Source organism: Vespa crabro, chromosome 2 (genome assembly GCF_910589235.1).
Source record: "Vespa crabro chromosome 2, iyVesCrab1.2, whole genome shotgun sequence".
NCBI classification, from domain to species: Eukaryota; Metazoa; Arthropoda; class Insecta; order Hymenoptera; family Vespidae; genus Vespa; species Vespa crabro.
Genome location: NC_060956.1, coordinates 15634957 through 15656479, shown reverse-complemented (window position 1 = coordinate 15656479; position 21523 = coordinate 15634957). Strand labels below are relative to the sequence as shown.

Sequence of the window (21523 nt, the reverse complement as noted above, 5' to 3'; positions counted from 1 at the left end):
AGAGAGAGAGAGAGAGAGAGAGAGAGAGAGAGACATAGAAGGCGACGTATCCTACAAACGGAAGTACGTCGGGTGATTGATGGGTAACCGATTGTCGGCAAAGCCGAGTAAATGCAGCCCTGGCGATAATTCACCGTTGGACTCTTGACACGAACCAGGGTCGTTAAAAATAAGAAACGAGATTAGATGGTTCTGAAGTTGTCGGACATCGACACGTCTAAGTCAGCTACCACCTAAGAAAACGAAGAAAGATGAAAAATATTTCTTTTGGACTTGCCCATCTCTTGTTCTTTTTTATTCGTCTCTTCCTCCTTCTTTTTTTCTTTCGCCTCTTCATCGTTTTTCTTCCTTCCTCGCTTTCACAAGAATTCCGTCAAACGAATCTCTCGGAACTTAAGACGTCAGATATGTTTCTTGACGCATAATTAAGCAGTCCAGTTTTACGTCAATCGTCGCTAGTGACCAATCCATGTGACTTTAATTACAAAGTTATTATTTATGGTGATGCAATGGTACTACGTGGAGACGCGGAAGACTTGGCGAAAAAAAAAAAAGAAAAGAAGAAAAAAGAGAAAAGAAGGTCGCAAAGCTTTGCGGAAGTAGACGAGGTTGGGAAAAAAAGAAGAGAAGTAAAAGAAATAACAGGGCTTCCAGCGGTGCTCGTACGTCCGTCGAGAATGTAAAATCCCAGTATTTGAATAATTCGCAAGAAGAGCTTGCGAGAGAGGGAACAAGAAGAGGGAGGGAGTAGTGGGAACGGATGGCGAACGGGAAGTCGCTTTTTGTGAAAATACTTTGAGTATAGGATGCCTCGGAAAACATTTTCGAGGAGGTAAGGTAGACGAGGAAACGGGAGGAAAAGGAAGTCGAACGATTTTCGCGATACGCCGCCGTCCGCCGATATAGCGTATAATTTACGAACTTGCTAATCGAAGGCTCCTAGCTTTTGGAGCAACAAACTCTCATGTTATTCTTCTCGTTCTCTTCAATATTTATGTTTTGCCGATGACTCAGCATGTAGGCACGACCACACCAAAAGGGAAGAAGAAGAAAAAGAAGAAGAAGAAGGGCTACTCCATGGACGGTTTGATAAATAAACCGAATATAATTTTATTAGAATTAGCGATAAAAAGTTGAAAGTTGAATGAACGAAGAATGATAAAACATTTCGTAAAAGAAATCGATACGAGGTCTCCATCGAAGCCAAAAGACTAAGTTTATTGCAGCAAGCTCGTAAAAATTTTGCGAGTAAAGAAGACCCCGCGTAGATCGTTAAAACGATGACTTTATTCGCGTTTACGAGTGGTACGTGTATACTTACTAACTTCCTTTAATATTTCCGTGACTAATCCACGTATCGATCTTCCCATTATCGAAGATTCGCAAGATTCTAGAGAGCGAAGAGTACACAAACGAGATCGCGGAACTAATTTTCCTCCAGAGAGCAGATCGTAAACAGCGATACTGGTGCATAAACGGTATCCGGAAGGGTAGACATTAAACGGACCGAAAGATGTGGACGCCTACAGATAGAACAACGGGACGTTGATATACTGAGACGAAAGCGGACTCGAGAGAACCGTCCACGCGACGATTATACCAGACGCAAGCTCATTGTGATGCTAATAACGCATCCATAGAGTCATCGATCATCGCCCGTTCCACTTTCTGCGACTTAATCTCTCTCATAGTCCCTCTCGACCTTCTCTCTCTCTCTCTCTCTCTCTCTCTCTCTCTCTCTTTTTCTCTTTCTCTTTCTCTCTCGACATCCTATGAGTTCGTTCCTTCTTACATAGTAGACTTTACAAATGATATTTTCTATATTCGCCTCGAATATAACGTTTAATCGTCAAATAAATAGTAAACCATCGAATATTTCTCGAACTATAACGTAGAACGGTGGTTGAATGTACAAGTCTGAATATTTTAAACATGAGACTTTTAAATTCTACGATCTTTAGAAGAAAAAAGAACTTTCACCTTTCTTGCGAAAATTAAACGAAATTAAGCTAGCTTCCAACGTCGAGATGAATGTTTCTCTACCGATGTGAGATAAAACGCGACTGGAGAAACGTGGTTGGCAAGTAAAAATTCTAATGAAATGTACTGTACTCTCGTAAAATAACTTTTATCCTTTACAAAAAAAAGAACTGGTTTTTCCCTAGTTCATACTATTTTTCACATGGAAATAAAATTCGTAAGAGGAAAAAATTCGATTGGATTAACGAGTACAAATGAATTATGTGGATAAGCATTTGAAATGTGTGCGTGTCAATATAGTGCGACAGTCAAACAGTGCGAGATACAAGGATAATTTTTTTCCCTTCTCCTCGATGTTATCGTATTTTACAAGAAATTATATAGGTCAGTGTGTCAGCGCAATTTAAGAAATACATATATGTCAAAAGAGGAACATATACACAAGTAAAATTTTTTGTCGCGTGCTTCAACGTCACACGACTTAATTCTACAAATTTATATAGGTCAATATGCCAGCTTTTTTTCGGGTATTTACAAAGGTTAATGCATTTAAAGGCAATGCATATTACGCTGGAAATGAATCGCATTATCTACATGTTTAGATTTTTTCTTTTCTTTTCCATTCAAACACAAAATCGTAAATTCTATCTATTGAATCGTTGTGATAATTATTAACAATTATTTTTTATTTTCATATTACTAACTTTATATAATATCTAGATTTATTTTCCTTTTATTCATTAAGTACAATTGTAACGATATTTAATGATATTGATTAAAATCTCTTTTAAAACAAAATTTAATATATACTTTCAATAAAATATATAAAATAAAAACGTCTAATAAATAGGATAACACAATGAACACGCAAGTCGTTGTATCCCTTAAATGGCTAATCGTAAATATTCACGTTATACTTACGTATGCAAGGAATGTCAAATAATATTATCGACGTGGCCACATATGCATACATAGTTCATTCGAACGATCAGCCTTCATCTACTAGAATCATAATTCTGTCACGTTTATCCAATTTTTCTAATATTAACCAAAACAAGTTTAAGTCGGGATATGCATTTTCTCGTCTTATTATTTTTCTTAACGATACGAAACGATGATAAAAAGCATCTTAATAGATCGCTAAATCAACAGGAGGGCTTTAACGCGCGAACGTTGCGAGGAATTCGATGACGCACTGCTCTTCGTGCCGGCGTCTCATCTTATCGAGTCGAGAGACGATCGTGACGTCATTTTGTTTATACACCTTCCACACATAATATGTAGTAAGGACATAGATAAATACGTAATAACGGAAAGAGGGTTAGAAAAACGTTACTCAAAGGATTCGAGTCGAAGAAGGTGATAATATAGTGAACGTGGGAGCGCATGTCCTCGCAATAACTCCGTACTTCTCTCTTAAATTTCCCAAGTGTATACTTCCGGACGTTTTACAAAGTCTCGTCGGCGAAAAGTGCACGAAGGAAACTCGATGGTTTGTATTCGATGCGTGAAAGAACTACGGACCGAGTAGATTTTCGCGCTCGAGTTATCATTTAAAATTCGAAATCCGAAATACCACCTCGAAGTGGCATGATAAGCTAGTATAGAAGATTGGCGGTAGATACAAATAAGACGGGAGGAGGGAAGAAGAAAGGCCGACATAAGTTGACGGCCCGTGAAGACGACTTGCGCTGCCGAGAAAATCGTGACAAAACACGCGGCGGTCCGAGAAGAAAGATAATAGAACGCATAGAATTGGCATCGAGGACAAGAGAAGAAAGAGAGAACGAAGAAGAAGAGTAAGTAGGAGTAGAAGCATAGAGGAAAGAAGAGAGGAAAGAGGGAAGGGGAGGGGCAGGAGAGGGGAGGAGGGTTGTGACTCCCAGTGGTATTTATACAGAAGCTGGAGTGTCGCCAAAATACTAGACCGACCCTATCTATCGTCGAAATACAGCACACCTCTTCTCCCGATCTCTCGATCTCCGACTCTCTCGATCCCTCGACTCCTCTCTCTCTCTCTCTCTCTCTCTTAATTCTACCGGGCTCGCGCCTTTCTCTCTTTCTCTCTCTCTTTCTCTCTCTCTCTCTCTCTCTCTCTCTCTCTCTCTCTGTCTCTCTCTCTATCTCCTTTTCGCTCTTCTTCGCGCTATGGTAGAGCCAAGAGTACACTCGAGCCACCGTCTACGCGTCCCTCAAAGAGTATCCTGGATATATACTGGAGCATTGCCTTTCTAGAAGCACTCCTATGGCTTTATTTGTCAACCACTTTGTGCCCACCGCCGAACTTACCGGCCAAAATTAAAGCTCCCTGTGGCTAATGGCTAAGGTCATCCTGGCGCCACCGCTGCTACTGATGCTGCTGTTGTTGCTACTGCCACCGTTGTCACTGGGTTAACGTTTGCCAACTGAACCGTCTACCACAATAATGCTCCTTTTCTAATTTCTTTACTTTAATTCGTTATGTCGTCGAATCGTCGTACGCAAGAAAAGTAACATATCGCGAAATAAAGAGAACGATTAGAGAGAACAAACTAGAATGATTGGAATGACTGATTTTCTTTTAATTTTCTAGATAATCTTTACTATCGTTTACTTCTTCAAACTTTCAATCATCACACCATAAAGATCAATCTAATACGATATTGTTGTATAACTTAAGCGAGGAATTTAATCATTCGGCTTATCAAATTTAAAGTGTATTGACGAAATTCTCTCGTTAAAGCACAGCGACGCTGATAACGACAAGGACGACGACAATACCCATGGAAGCGGCAAAGCGCGAAGATACGAACGATAAAGCGGAGATTGCCATTAAAGTGTATTTCGCGCGTACTAATTTCCAAGGATTCGAGCGAAGGATTCCGAGTATAAAGTCGACGGCAAAGCACTATTCTCCCGGATTAAATGGGTCATTACGGTAAAGATATCGTGGATATTCCAAATGTACCATCGGATTCAACTCGGTGATAATATCGAAGTAATGTTAGAAACAAAAAGAAAAGAGATACAACGAGAAAGCATTTTCATCGTATTCGAAATCAAAAAGACTTGATCGTTCTTTTAAATTTTCTCCATTAACATTATATATATATATATATTCAGATACGTACGCATATGTAGTATGTAGATGTCTGTACGTTTCGTATGAACTGAAATATGGTCGCATGAATGGTGTCGGTCTAACGAGCGATTCAGCGACATAACACACCATTAAATCGAAATAGCATGCTAGATTTTGTCTAGCACATAATGTACAAAAATATATTTAATAAAAAGAAAGAGAGAAAAAGAGAGCAAGAGAGAAAGAGAGAGAAAGAGAAAAAGAGAGAGAGACTAGGAAAAGGGTGATGACAAGAGGTAGAGAGAAAAACAGCGAAGAACGAGAACAGCTGTCGCTGTTTTGGCCTCGATGTGCCCGGCACGACGTTCGCGCACGTGTCACTCGTATGTCATCTACAGCACGATGCCCTTTTTCGTCAGAAAGTGCTATTGGATCTGAAATGAATCGAACGAGATCTACCAAACCGAAATTGTCCGTAATACAGAATACAATGAAATGTTCGCTACCTTCCCCTATCTTACTCTACATTGCCACAACGAGATTCACAAATATGTATATGTATAAAACATAATGAACGAAAAAATGGATTTTGTTAAAAAACATATATCTAAACGAAGATCTGAGCAATCAAATATTGTTCTCCTTTCCCTCTTGCGTTTATTTGTGCAATAGTAGAAAGGTTTTGGGGAGGATAAACACCGAATGGCATGACAAAAGTGTGTGCTAGCTTGTGTATGTGTAGATTAGAGCACTTATTATTAATGACAAAGAATATAACGAATGAATATTGAACGTGAATGTATGCGAGAGAACGGAAGGTCAATCTAATGCAGTCTTAAGATGACAATAAAAAACCCATTACGATAAAAGAGAAAGTTACTTTAAGGCAAACATTTAGTAAATTCGTTTTATTTTTTACTTTTTAATTATTGTTTTATTTTTGTATTTATGTGTAAAAATATATATTGTATACATATATGTATATATTTCATCTCTGTAATCATTTTGTCAATCATACCATGATCTTACATTTACTAATGAAGTAACGGATATCTTTGACAATTATATCTACAAACGATATCTCAAGGTAACTTCGTTACTATTTGTCCTTTCAATTTTTTTTCTTTAAGCGTTTTTTTAAACGTTGGTCTTGAGTCAGAATTTTTACAACAATTAAAAATTTTAAAATGATTCTCCTCGATTTGCCCATTGATGCTAAATATATCGATTATTGTATTCAAAGAAAAAAAAATAAGAAAAAAGAAACTGTCTACTAATCGATCGACATTGAACATTTTGAACGATATGATAAAAGAAAAATAAGAAATAAAAATAGAAAAAGAAAAGAATTTCATAATTCACAAGAATGAAATTTAGATTATTGCGGTAACTGGAATAAGCGAAATAATAGCTAAGAAGTCAGAAGAAAGATGGATTCTAAATTCGTTTTCATACTACCCCTCTTATATTTCACCTCCTGTTTCTACTCATCCATCTCCGCGTTACTACGGAAACCGTTAGACGCTTTCTACTTCATCGAACTCGTCTTTCTATACGCGCATATAGATCTATTTATTCTGAATATCAAAAAACATTTGACACATTTGTCGTACCTTTATTTTCATTTTTCAATAATAAATTCCTATATCAGGTCCTATATCAGGTATTCGTAAAAGATAATAATTATTATTAATAACAATATTTCGAAAAGACTGAGTGAAAAATACATTGATGTATCAAGAAATTAAAAAGATCTCCGACCGAAAATAAAGTTTAACTATTTTACTGCCAACCAATAGATTGGCCCTTAATACTAACGTGAAAATTATCATCGGCTGATATGTCGCCGTGTGAAAAAGTACATATGAAAACGATTATATTATTTTTCGCATATACCACGTATTTGGGACTGACAGTAAGAAGATTAAAAGAGAGTGTTAAGGAATATGATTTCGATGTGCATGACGTTATACGATGTACATGACGATCGATTGCGTGTTTCACAGATGCTCTCACCGATCTCGAAGTCATTCGGTTCCATAAATACAATGTAAGATTTCTATTTATAACAGTGGACCGTAAGGGGTGACCGTATGTCGCAACATATCTCGTCGTCGATATTACGCGGATTAAAGTAGGACGACGTATTTTAAGAATTATCAAATAACCACATTCGTAGAAAACACAGCGACATTCTCTATGAAATATGGTCCTATGAGTGATTCGCACGTCGGATTCGAACGTCGAAGAAAGATAGAAAGATAGAAAGTTTTCTTCTCCGTTTGTCTTCCCGAACAACATCGATTTTATTTTCGAATGAATCAAACTCAAAAGTTGTAAAATTATAGTGCCAAAGTGTTCGGAACGCATAGCCTGTGAGACTCGAGTAGAGATATATCAGAGAGAACTGGTACCATCTCATTAGCCAGAATTCGACCTAATTGCGAAAGAAAACGTCTGGCGCACGCAAATCGTTGTCTCGAGCACGATTGCAGTCTGCCACATCCGTCTTTTCCGCGTTGAACTCGTACCACTCTCTATTTATAGAAATTTCATCGAGAAGGAAGATCGTCGAAATCTAAGGATTTCGTGAAAAAATCATGAACGAAAGTCGACGAAATACGAAAAAAGGTGCTTGAAAATACTCTCACTCTCGCTCTCACTTTCACTCTCTCTCTCTCTCTCTCAAAAAAAAAGAGAAAAAAAAATAAAAAAGGAAAGAAAAAGAAAAAGAATGGAATAGAAAGAGAGAAAAAAAAGAAAAAGAAAAATAAGGAAGAAGGAAAGTTCAACTCGCACGTGTAATGTGTAAACAACAACGAAAAGTTCATTTCGATAAAGAAATGCTTAGTTCAAAGTTTGCTAATACTCGAATCACACTCGAGCTTGAAAATATTCGCAAACGGAAAGACATAATTTACCTTTGGAGAAAGAATCGTAGTCCCCAAGATGCCGGCTCACACGCCGTTCACATTTTTCACCACCGTAAGGATAGTCCTCCTCTAGCGAGGACACGGCACACGATGATTCGTAGAAAGGGAGAAAGGGAGGGGGGCCAACACCTTTCGTGTAGGGGACTCTCTTTTTCTCTCTCTCTCTCTCTCTCTCTCTTTTTCTCTCTCTCTCTCTCTCTCTCTCTCTCTCTCTTTCTTTCTCCCTCTCTTCTTCTTCACCTCCTACTACAGTTCACGATCGAGCCACGCGCGAACGCGCCCCGTTCTGGAGGCGCTGTCGGCGATGAGCGACGCAGGACCGCGACGCGCCTTTCCGCTTTCCATCCTCCTCTTTCTCTTCCTCCGTACTCTTCTACTACTTCCTCTTTCTCCTCTCGCTCTAGGAAAATTCTTATCATCGACGACACTAGCGACACTTCGTGGTCGATGCCGCGAATGAAACCAACCTGTCGTATACACGAACGATATGCGTGTTTTCACGTTCAATCATTAGGAGTGTCTCTTTTCTAAACTTTCGAAATCGTCCATAAAACGCGCTAATCCTGCAATTCTTCCATGATGGCCGCCGGCCGACGACGACACACGAGAGAACCAATAAACGCGTGTTCGCCTGCTCTACCTCGCCATGTATCTCCCTCTCTCTATCTTTCTCTCTCTCCCTCTTTCATACGAGTCCAACGTTCTCTCTTCTCTTTCGATTATTTACGGAGCCTTTGCGTTAAAGTATGAGAAAAGAAAGGAAGGAAAAGATAGAGAGATATGGTTTTCGGCGGACGACGTTTCCGATGGCTGCCGCGGCGATGTTGAAGAGAGAGAGAGAGAGAGACGCGAAGGCGCGCGCAGCACGAAGACGCGGCCAAAACTGACGGCCGAGAGAGCGCCTTAAACGCGCGCGCCGCGATTTTCCGCGAGCGCGCTTTAGTCTCTCGTTTCTCGCGCCGCTGCGCAGCGTCATTCGTTCCTTCTCTCTCCCTCTCGCTCGTTCGTTCTTGGCATCCTCCCTACCATCGGACGCCCACCACCTGTGGTCTTCCACCTTCCTTGCACCCCCGATCTGCCGCCTCTTTCCACCACTATCGTCACCGGCTCTACTCGCGCACACGCGTCGCGCCACCATCTTGTCACTCCTCTCTTCCTACTTCTTCTTCTTCCTCTTCTTCTTCTTTTTCTTCTTCTTCTTCTTCTTCTTCTTCTTCTTCTTCTTCTTCTTCTTCTTCTTCTCTCACTGTGTCTCTTTCTCTTTCATTAATACTATATTTACCTGCCTCTAAGCTTCTCTCCGTCTTCTCCACTCCCTCTCTCTTATGTCTTTCTCTCTTTCTTCTGTCTTTCTCTCTCTCTTTATTTATCTATCTATCTATCTATCTATCTATCCATCTGTCTATCTCTTTCTCCTTTCAAACCACGTCGAATTCGCGCGCCAATTTGAATGTCCCGATATCTCTTCTTCATGGCTCTGTATTTTCTGTACAGGTGTATGCGTATTCTTGTAAAAATGAGACTTGAAAATAACGAAAAAAAAGAAGAAAATTTATTATACTTATAAAGGTTCACATTGATTCTTTTAAAATATTCGAAATAAATATGAATGTATTAATTGAAAATAATATAAATTGTAACGATCATAGAACTTTGTTATTAATATAATTATTAAACCATCACATTTTTAATTCTTAAGAGAGAAAAGATGGTTAATAAGTATCTAATTTATTACAACTTTTGCAATTACAGTAATTATACAAAATAACCAAAAAAAGGAGTAACATAAATAACAACAGAATAATTAATTAGACGAACGATAAGAGAGAGAGAGAGAGAGAGAGAGAGAGAGAGAGAGAGAGAGAGAGAGATAAAGAGGAAGACAGGGAGGAAATAATGTAAGCGGGCTAAAACAGCAATTTTTATATCCATACTAATTAGCATTAAATGTAATAAGAAAACAAAACAAAAAAAATAAGAAAAAAGGTAGAGAGAGCATGTTTTCTTTCTTTTTTATTTGCTGATAGTCTATGAAAAGACTGCTCAAATTACACGATGTCGGTGCTGACAATGAAATGATCATGTTACATACGCAAATAAATTAAACTTTCGATGCGAATCGATACTTCGAAGGTTGCACATCACCGTTACATGACACGATCTTTAAGAGAGTAACATCGTGCCGACTATCTTCGCGGGCTCTGGATGATCTTTAGAGATAATTCAATTCTTTTGGTTTGCTACGCGTCGTCCTATTTTATCGTCAAAGCAAGGTTAAAGAATGAACGTAATACTAAAAGCATTGACACAGTGGACATTTTTGCTATTACTTTAAGATTGAAAAAGAGCCATGGTATATTACTTCCGTATGAATTAACGTAATAGAATAAATCAAGAAATATAAAAATTTCAACGAAATAATCGTAAATACGTAAATATTCTCTTTTTTTTTTAAACCATTTTGGCTAATATTAACGCGAATATAAATGCGTTAATTAAAATTAATATTTGTATCCGACAAAGAGATAAAAGAGCATTTATGTTTATTTGACAAAAAAAAAAATCGAGAAGTCGCTACCCGCATTTTTTGGCAATCCTTCAAGAAGCGAATACGGTGGTACCTTTTGGATAGCGTTGTATTCGATTCTATCAATAGAATACTGTTTCATTCATCATGGATCATTTGGTGAAGCCCACGCGGCTTATGCGGTCATAGTTACGCTCGTACAAAATGATTCCAAATTTGTTGCTACTGATGAAGAGAGATAGAGATAGGGAAGAAGAGAAATAAATAGAGACAAAGACAAAGAGAGAGAGAGAGAGAGAGAGAGAGAGTCGAGAGAGAGAGAGAGAGTCGAGAGAGAGAGAGAGAGAGAGAGAGAAAGCGACTAAAAAGAGCTTAACGATTGTTATCGAAAAGTTACGTTGACGAGTCCGAGGATTTGGGGAAAGAGGCGTCGAGTTATAAGCCGAGCGGTTAGACGCGTTCACGCGCACATGCGGTTTGTTCATAGTTTGATCATACTAATGCATCGCATGAAATTTTCTCTGGTGCGAGCCACGAACGTGATGCATATACGCGTACGCCCATATGCTCGTACCTATGCGCAACGTGTACGAGCGTTAATCGTATACATACACGCATACATACTTATATATATGTATGTGTGTATATATATAATATGGGCATACCGCAACACGTTCAACGATACGACGAATATTTCGTAATTTCACGCAAGCGGTGTTCGTTACGTGATCGCGGTTCGTTGTTCTTCGATTGCGATCGCAACAAAATATATTACGTTTGCCTTTGAAAACGTCGAGCTTCACTAAAATATATTTTCTTCGTTCGTTCCCAAATGATCCTAAATATCGTCCGAACAGATAAACGAATTCGAAGGCTTCGGGAGATTCCGAAGTCGTCGATGACAGACCGTTGCGGAAGCAGGATATTGAAAGAGAACAAAAATAACCATCGCTCAACAGAGCGATGTTGAGCCAGCATAGTGCCACGTAGTCTACCGCTTCTCGATGTGGAATCTTCTTTTCTGATGGACGGGCCTGTTATTACTGTCGGTCTGACGCCTTACTCCACCCCTAACAAAACGTCGATCTTATAATTCTCGCATCCTGTACCGTGTCAACTTCCATAGTAGCATTTTAACGAGAGAGAACCCTTTTAACGATAATAATTTGTAAAGATTCTACAAAAAAAAAAAAAAAAAATAAAAAAATAAAAAAAATACGTAGGTAATTAAATCCTAACGTGTATATCCTCACGTTCGCCATATACATACAATAGAGTTCTTCTACGAATCAAAGACTACTTTAATCGGCGAAGGATTTATTTTCCCCCGAAGGATTTACAAATATCCATCGAGGAACAAGTCGAGGAAACTTTTAGAGAAAAGATCCATTGCAAATGAAAGCAGGCTGCCCGTAGTTTTTTTTACTACCATCGAGAGAGCAGCTTTGCCAAATAACTTTTCCCTCGGACTTTCGAGTGCCATTTTCCAATTAACATTTGATAAAAAGCTTCCCTTCTACGTCATGATATACGTGCGCGTACATACTTTGTACGTACCTGTGTAATATACCCACTCGAAAAGTAATTGGGTTATATCGAGTAAGGATTTATCGTGTTGGGAATGGAAACGGATTCGCGTACTACGCATATCTATCCTTGTACCACGTTAAGTCGGTACATCCAAAGGCATTCGCGGTGGTGCGAATCGAATTAAAATTCCGTAGCATCGTTAGGAGCCGTTGATATAGGAGGGGAGTCTAAAGCACATTGTCGAGAATGAGAATATACCGAACACCGTATTCCGCGTGCTTGCGTGACTTCACGAGTTTCAGGGTCGTTTTGAAGACAAGCCGGAGGCGCTGAATTGCTCTTTCTAACCCTCCATCTGAAAACCTTCCCAACTGCGTGCACCGCCTCTCGCTTATCCGCTCAAAAACCCGCTTTTCATACCGACGAGTTCCGTATAATGAGCAAAAGTTACATCGATTTTTCTGGGCTCCTTCGAGACGTTTCAGAATTCTCTGCGAATTGTAAATCTCATTCTTTGGAATTCACTACTGTCTCTATATCCGCATATATCGATGTCGGGTAACATTTTAAAGGCATTCGAACAAACTTCGAAGAATAACGTTTGTAATGTATTTCGTTTCAGGAAATTTTTCAAACACGCCTGATTAACAACGATGAACATATTTGTTAAAGGCAACAATGACAACTTTCCTTTCTCTTTTTCTCGTTTCTCAAAAAAGAAAGAAAAATAAGAAAAAAGAAGAGAGAGAGAGAGAGAAAGAGAGAGAGAAAGAGAGCACAGGTTTCTAGCTAAGAAGGATCGATTCATCTAAGGGCAACGGCTATCCGTTAACGGGATGGAATAGCCTCGAGGGAGAGATCCGAAAGCACGAACGCAGTGTAGCTCTCTGCGGCTCGACGTCTCGCATCGCGTCTCGACACCAGTGCGCTAACTCAGCTTTAAATTAATGCTTGTCCCTTGCAGTAACTTATCTTACGACCCGTTATATTATGGTCCACGATCACCGTTCACTGACAAATGGCCAACTATTTTTCAAGAAATAGATTTGAAAAATCTAAACTGTCAAAGAAAAAAAAAACTCTGTTTCCTCTAAATGAGTACGCAAATATAACATGATACGAAAATGTTTTTAAAAATTCTCATTTGAATATTTATCCAGAGATTGGTAGATACAGAGTTTACTTTTAAAACAAACTCTAAGCCTAAGTATTTATTCGATATTTAAACAGATCTGTCTGTAAGCGAATAAAAGCAAGAATAATTTCATAAAACTGGAAAATTAATAAACTTGTTAATTCCTTTGGAGCTTAGCTACATATATTTAGAAGATGTTCAAGTACGTTTTAGAAAGAGATAAAAATACAAAGTTACAGATATATTTTACGATCAATGTTTGTACTCGTTTCGGCGATCTCTCGCAATAGTATTTATCGATCAAAACATTCGTTCAGTAGTAAGATAAAAAATTCTTCTTACGTTTACGTACTCGAAAAAGAACTCTGAAAAAGTTTGATGGGACGTCGATTTCCATTGCCGCGTAGATTTCTCTCGTCGGTTGATTTCGAAACAGGACGGTAGAAAGCGGTGGCTTCTAGTTTGCTCGTTAAAATCTACGAACGTGATTCGTTCGAATCTCCTCGTTTGGTAGGGAACGTCGTTAGTTGGACCACGTCTATGTGGAATGTGATATTTCATCGAGCGCTTTCTGTTTTTCCAATGATACTCGCTGAATGTGGTCGGTCAGATATTATTATTCCAATAGAAGTTCATCAAGACTACCAGACGTATTATTCGTTTCGATCATTCTGTGGTGGTTCGTAATTTCGACGAACTAATGATAATCCAAAATCCGTGATGATTAATAAACGCATTATTGTTACGTGCTTTGATATATATATATATATATATATATATATATATATATATATATATATATATATATATATAGATGAACATCGAATATTTCCATTTCTGACTTTTAATGGCTAACAGCGCTAATATGCTATCATTAGCGATATTAATTTGCTTTTCAAAAAGAAAAAAATAAAAGAATGCGTGGCGATCAATGCGACTAAAGTATTGCTCGCGCGATTTCTTCGTTAAACAATCACGTCACTCGGTAAGTGACCTGATCGCTGAAAACATTGAAAAATAAATAATGGAGACGTATCTCTGGGAGTATTGGGTAATGACTTGCGCGCGTGTAAAAAGGAGTGAGACAGGAAAACTGAGAGAGAATAAAAGAAGAAATAAGAGAGAGAAAACGTACATCGATTGGCGACTAGAGTTTTCGTCGCGTGGTTTGTTTTTCCGTGGTAGTGGTTTGGGGTTGTTACGATAGGTCTCGGCACATCCGTCCGTAACCACGTCTGCATTCCTTGGCCGGTTGCCCGTAGCGGGCGTTTTCTACTCGACAAATAACTGATTCACCGAGTCGAACGCGTGCTACCATGTGTTGTGTGTGTGTGTGTGACCATCGTCGTGACGTGTGAGACGACTCGCGCTCTCTTTGATTCGCATGGAAGCGTATAATTTCTTTTCTTAGAACGTTCATGAAATAGAAAGGATTTTTCTCTTTCCCTCTCTTTTTTCCTTTGTGTGCCTGTACGATCGATTCGATTCACTTGAAGAAAAAGTTGTTTCTGTTCGAGCGAAATCCTGGCGTAACAAACTAAACCCGAATAGACTCGCGCGCGAACTAACCATAAATATTACCCGATTGTAGGCTATACGAGCGAAGTTCGCAGCAACAAAGCTGATTGGGTTAATCGGTATTTCAGCACGACGAACTGCCCCAACAGAGCAATAATCGTTTCACGGTCACTATATCCGTTGAAATTGCGTTCCCGGTTAACTATAATTGCTGTCGTTCGTTATACGCGAAATCGTTGGTCGCAGCGCGACCCTGTATCGTCATTATCGCGGTTGATGTAAGAATAACGATCGCTCGTAATGCTTTTGAAAAGCGTGATGCCTTTTACCTTAGCTAGATGGTATTACGAAATGCGGTAAAGCAACGGTGCTCGTTACGGACGACTACTTTAACGGCAATCGCTAATAATTCGCGCATGGCAGTGATCTTGAATGAAAGCATAGACCTATACGAAGGACTCTCCAATTAGTGAAACCATACTGCAGCCACGATGCTTTCGACGTGTTTACATTAGAGGTAACGCGTCAGGTTGTGTAGCGTTACAGTGGTAAGCGCGCGAGCGTGTCCGACTATTTACATCATGACCTACTTTCTTCCTATACCACTTACTCTCTCTCTCTCTCTCTCTCTCCTCTTCTCTTTCGTCTCCTACTCACACGTGCCGAACGCAACGACATTAGTAGGTACGATGTGGGACGAACGTCGCTTCATACCGATGCTTTCACCGATAGATCGATCGATCAATGGGATCGATAGATCCGTGTCTTTATCGCAAAATCAGCTGGTTTCGTTCCGGATGCCGAAGAAACTTTTAGAGAGTATTCCATGGTAGGTAGGTATGTTTCCTGAAGCATGGAGAGAGCATAGGAAGGGATAGTAACAGCTTACCTAACTGAAAATCGTAGACATCGATTTATCGAGCAAGCGTGGCTCTAATACCAGTTCGATGGAGTGGCCGTTAGGAATAAAGGGAAGGAGTGAGTGAGAGAGAGAGAGAGAGAAAGCGAGGTAAGCGAAGGACGATAGGCTATAGTCGAGAGTATATAGAGGCACGCGACAGTAATGGCCAAGTTACGGTATTGTGTGAAGTTTCGTTGCACCGGCGACTTGCGGAAGCTCCACTAGCATCGCCTCCCACCGCCGAGTTGATGCCGATCGTGATGGTGCCTGCTGGTAAAAAGAGAGAGAGAGAGAGAGAGAGAGAGAGAGAGAGAGAGAGAGAGAGAGAGAGAGAGAGAGAGAGAGAGGATTGGAGGGTAGTATTCGTAGTAAGTGAGAAGGGGCGGATAGGTGGGAGGGAGGGAATAGCGCGACCGGAAGCGGAAGCTCGTGCAGGCGCCACCGGAAGTGACCTCGTAATTCTCCCTTCCAGTTCCCCTTTTCATCCCTCCTACCCGGCAAGCTACCTACAACTCGACTGTGCTCGGCTGCATTCGCGTTCGCCAGCTACGCTTCCAGCTGCTACCCCATTCGTCCATCCACCCATCAACTCTGAATTATAGGCCTCCTCTAAACCCTTTTGTCCGCGCTTTTCCTGTCGAGAATACGAGACTCGCCCGTTCGCGATTTTCGGCTCGCTTTTGTTTCGCGCGAGAGATCTTTCTTTTTCTTTTTCTTTGCTCTTTTTTCGTTTGTCTCTCTCTCTCTCTCTCTCTCTCTCTCTCTCTCTCTCTCTTTCTCTCATCTCGCTTTTTGTCTTCCTATTTCTATATATTTTTTCTCTTTTTTTACCCTTCTTTCTCTCTGTACACAGTTTTACTCAGTTCGAATAGAAGTCAATTTTGAAAAGATAATCGAATCTCGTTTTACTCTTGGCAAAGGGGAGAGAGACTTGCTCGTACAGATTTTCTTTGCTTTTCTATTCCTTTCGAAACAGACGTTTCTGTTTCCAACAGAGGATGAGTTTGCGAACGTCCCATTTGCGTACGTAACGTACGAGATGAACATAATAATGCGTACATAAAAGAAACATGAAGAATACGGAACATACTTCTTTCCAAGTACGTTTCAAAGAAATTATTCGAAATGGAACGCGGTCACATCTACTCACTGTTTTCCCTTTAAACGATAGATGACAACAGGAAAACTAAGAGGGGTAAAAAAAAAAGAAGAAAAGCTGCACTCGATCATTTGCAAAATAAGATCAACGTACTCGAATCAAAAAGGATCGAAGACCTTCAGAAACGAGAATGTGACTCTTTTAAAAAGTTCAATTCTCTAATAATAATAATAATAATAATAATAATAATAATAATAATAATAATAATAATAATAATAATAATAATAATAATAATAATAATAATAATAATAATAATAATAATAATAATAGTAATAATAATAATCGCGGATCGTATAAGAAGTAGAATAGAGTGTCGCTGGTAGCGTATAAGAAAAGTGCCAACGAAACGCCAGTCAATCGGCGATAAAGAAATGAGAATTAATTTCCGTTAATTGCTCCGGTCTGAAGTTTGCTGAAAGCGTTTTATCGAATTGAAAGCCTTTCAACTTCGTTCTCTCGCACTACTCCTTCTTCTCGAGCGTTCAGAAATGAAATGTCGAATAGACTCGGGAGCTACGACTACGGCGCGTTCATCGTCTATCGCTTCTATGCGCGATATCTTTGTATATGTGTGTGCTTTAAGAGAAGAAGAAGGAGAAAGAGAGAGGGAGAGAGAGAGGGAGAGAGAGAGAGAGAGAGAGAAGAGAAAATGGAGGAGTTAAGCGACGACAATTCGGAGTACTCCCATTGCACTTAATTACACATGCCCAGGCTTACTGCCGAAAGCGAATACTATATTCTACGGTAGGGCGATTAAGCTTCCTCCAGATATTGGGTGTAGGCAATGGTAACCAAACCGATAGGTAACCAGCCTGCTTTACTACCGATACAAGTGGTATTACGCGGAACTCCTACTGTGAACAAGCACATCGCATAGATGCTGAGATAAAGAGAAAGAGAGAACACTTGATTACGATAGTACTCTGTTCTATTCCCACGTTCTACAAAATCCGAACTTTCATTTGATCCTTCGCGGAGAGTTAACGACGCATCTAACATCGAAAGAGAGAGAAAGAAAGAGAGAGAGAGAGAGAGAGAGAGAGAGAGAGAGAGCGAGAGAGACGGAAGAAACTTTTCAAGTTCTACCGAAGAAAATTCCATAATTAATTCTCTCTCATAATTGGATGGAAATGAAGATTAAAAAGTTCGCTGATTCGTTAATAAAAGACAAAGCAGATATGAGTGGTGAAGCTTATGGAACAGGCGGGAGAAGGTGGATGTTACGAAGGTAGGAGATATGGAAGAGAAGAAAAAGGAAGACGAAGAAGGAGAAGAAGAAGAAGAAGAAGAAGCTGAAGAAGAAGAAAAAGTAGAAGAAGTAGAAGATGTGGATGAAGAAAGGCGCTGGGAATGGAAGCGACGACGTTGAAGAGCGGCGCTAGTTTGGAAGGTAAATTGGCAATTTAACAAATTTGTAAAGTTTCCGCACGGAACTTTACTGTCGCTTTTACTATGAAAGCCGGCTGATCCATTCTAAGAGTATAAATACAGGTATATACAGAATATATAGATGGACATATCCATACATACATGCGTACACTCGTGTGAGCGCGCACACACGTATATACACAAAGATACGTGAAAATATAAACTCCTATCTATAAAGTTACAATCGATATCGTATTTACGTGAATATTCCAATTCGCATAAAGATTATTGTGAGCTGGAAAATACAGTATCATCCATTCTAAGCTTATTCTCTTGGGTCCTATACTCTTGGAAGAAGTACAAGATTAGCAGGAAGTTGCATTCGTTCGTACAAAAGGAATCCGAGGTACTTCAAAGTCCTCTGAGATGTGAGCAGCATCTCGCCGTGTGACTGGTGCTAGCTCGAGTTATCGCTTAATTTCCTGCCATAAGATTTCTTTTCTCCTTTTATTTTTCTTCTTTTTCTCTTATTTCTATTTCTTTTTACAATCAAATCATTATCTCATTTCTAGAATATTGAGGAATGAAGCATGTATTGATAGAATGATCATTATTAGTATATATAGTTATATATGTATGAGCTGTTTATTTTGAACATTTTTCAACAGAAAAAATCAAGTTAACATTTATAATAGTTATAATTCTACGTCTTTTTTGTTTCATTTTTAAATAATTTACAATTTAAAAAAATGGACTTAAGCCACTTTCAAAATAAATATTATGTTTATGGCTCATATGTATATATGTATATATATATGTATTTATGTATATCACGTGAGGTAATCACAACAATAAATTAACACCATTCCACTCGATAAATAATATCCGATGATACACTACTACTGCCAACAGTTGCTTCCTAATTCACATGCCAGAAACGCGATCAAACGGTGAGGTGAACTTGATATAAATGTACATCTGTACTAGCAGAGAGCCTCTACTATTGAGTACAGCTGCATCGTGTAAGTCTTTCGGGAAAAATAATATATAGCTTTGCATAACTTCTCACTTCTTACTAAAAGATGGAAAATTTAAAGAGTACATACAAAAATGATGAGTCAACGACGACACTTTCAATAATCTATTTACATTAAGAAGAGAATAGAGAATCACGTTTACCTCAATTTTGTCGAGGATGAGTATATTCGTTAAGATCTCATTTTACATTGGTCCACGTGAATTAAGTAGAAACATTTTCATGCATAGTTTCACGTCGATCAGTTGCACTTAAGAAAAGAGAGATCAGAGAAATAACTGAGGAGAGAAGAGAACATGAAGAAAAAAAAAATAAAATAAAATTAAGAAAAAAAAATAAAAACGCAGAAGATCCTGTAGCGTCGCTTTGACCTCGATTTCAAGAAAGGGCCGATCGTCCCGAGAGAAACGGAAATCCTTAATTGAAAGCGTCCTCGAGCGGAGGTAACTTTTATAATTCCCCGGTCGATGATTAAAATTAAAAGTCTGGCCGTGTCAGAGGCAGGAAATCGCTGCGGCGGAAGAAACGAAACGAGGAGAAAATCAGAGAAGAGTACCGATATATATATCTCCGGAAAAAGAGAGCTTAACGAAAAGAGAAAAAGAAAGAAAGAGAGAGAGAGAGAGAGAGAGAGAGAGAAAGCAGCAAAATCTCTCGCTTGGAAACCCTTTAGATCTCTTCCAAGGGAACTTTCTAGAAGTCTGACCTTTTGCCTAGTCTTACGGAAACCTTTTGGAGTACAGACTTATTGAACCCAACTCCGAATGATCGCGTATTATTTGCTTTCCATTTGAAATGAAAATATATCAATGTTACGAAAATTTATTTACACACACACACATATACACACACACGCGCGCACGCATGCACGCACATATACACACATGATATCAATAATTTATACCTTTGGATAATACATAATATAGGTATCTCTTCTAATTCTAATAAAATATAGGTTTCTATAGAAGCTAATCATCCATTATACGGTTACATTGGAAAATCCATAAGGATATTATACATCAGGCTGTCCCTTTCTCTCTCTCTCACTCTCTCTCTCTCTCTCTCTCTCTCTTTCTCTTTCTTTCTCTTTCTCTCTTTCTCTTTCTCTCTCTCTCTCTCTTTTTTTCCCCGCGTTGCAATATGAGAGATGCACGAAAAGCCAGAGACATCCATCTCTCCTGACAATCCCTTTTTGCATATCCCCTTCGTACGGTTTCATCGAGCCCTTCCTTTCTCTTCGTCTTGCCCACCCACCCGTTACGTTACCCTCACTCTCATCTCCACATCTCTACGTCTATTCGGTCGTCTTTCCTTATTTATCATTGGTCGTATAATTCACATTGAGCTCTCGTTTGATTTCAAAAGTTGAAAAGGAGAAAAGTACCTAGATAGATTCAAAAACGAGAAGGAAAAGAGAAAGGAGTGTAAGACGCATTTATGGCTCTCTACGTTCGTTCGCGTTCGCGACGTGAACAGGCGCGCGCGCACTGGAATTCGAAGTTCGAAAGACGAATCGATACACGCGTAGGGCCGTAACGTTAGCGTAGGATGAAGGGCATCGTTGCTGCTTTGCAACTCGAACGATGCGTCGCGATCGCCATTTTTTTATACGACACAAACGTTCTTCATAAGTTTTATCGACAAAATTTTATCTATTTTTCAATGAAAAAAAAAAAAAATATATGTATGAGAAAGAGAAAAAGAAAGAAATAGAGAGACAAAGAAAGAAAGAAGATATAAAGCTTGCTTGCACATTTCGTTTAAAGCCGTTTATTCTTCGAAAGAAACTTCTTCTCCTCTCTGATAAGAGTATTAAACGAAAGAACACGATACATTTATAAACCCAAAGGTCCCAACGAGAGAATTCGTCGACTCGTCGGGACTAATTAGGAAGTCCTCTTTTGTTATCGTTGAATTACTTCTCGATGCAACCAGTATTAAATACAACATACAAATAACAGATAAGAACGATGAGCAAAGTAAATATCGAAAGATAAGTAAACAACGAAATTATTATATGAATCCTGTACGTACCGAAGAGTATGGAAAATGAAATCAAACAAAGAATATCAAGTAATTAATAACTAAAAAATTGTACGAAGTAATGAACAATACAATAGTTATAAAATAATAATATAACAATAAAATAATAATATCTAGATATATAGACGTATAATACTATGTCCTACTGAAACTCAAAGAAGAACTTAATGAAATATAATGGTTTAACAGAAATAGTATAACCTTAGAGATCGTAACGAAGCAAAATTATGATAGAAGCGAATATCAAGAGATTTTACTAAAGGCTATTATGAACTTGTAGTAAGCACTACAGTTTTGCGAAATCATTGATTCTGTTCCGAATGGAGACACTG

General features: G+C 38.9%; 1 protein-coding gene across 11 annotated transcripts in view; it reads right to left on the bottom strand.

Moving 5' to 3' along the window:
• Nucleotides 1–21523, bottom strand: part of LOC124433118 — a 299244-nt gene that overhangs the window by 169325 nt on the left and 108396 nt on the right. The window contains exons 1-2 of one of the 11 annotated variants that reach the window (XM_046982758.1): nucleotides 7963–9234; nucleotides 4270–4394 (exon numbers count right to left, since the gene is read on the bottom strand). The exons of 9 other annotated variants lie outside the window; for them this stretch is intronic. The gene's annotated coding sequence lies outside the window, so the exon portion shown is untranslated. Of the gene's footprint in view, nucleotides 1–4269; nucleotides 4395–7962; nucleotides 9235–21523 lie in introns of those variants that run through there. One more of the 11 variants, XM_046982757.1, reaches the window with a different exon arrangement.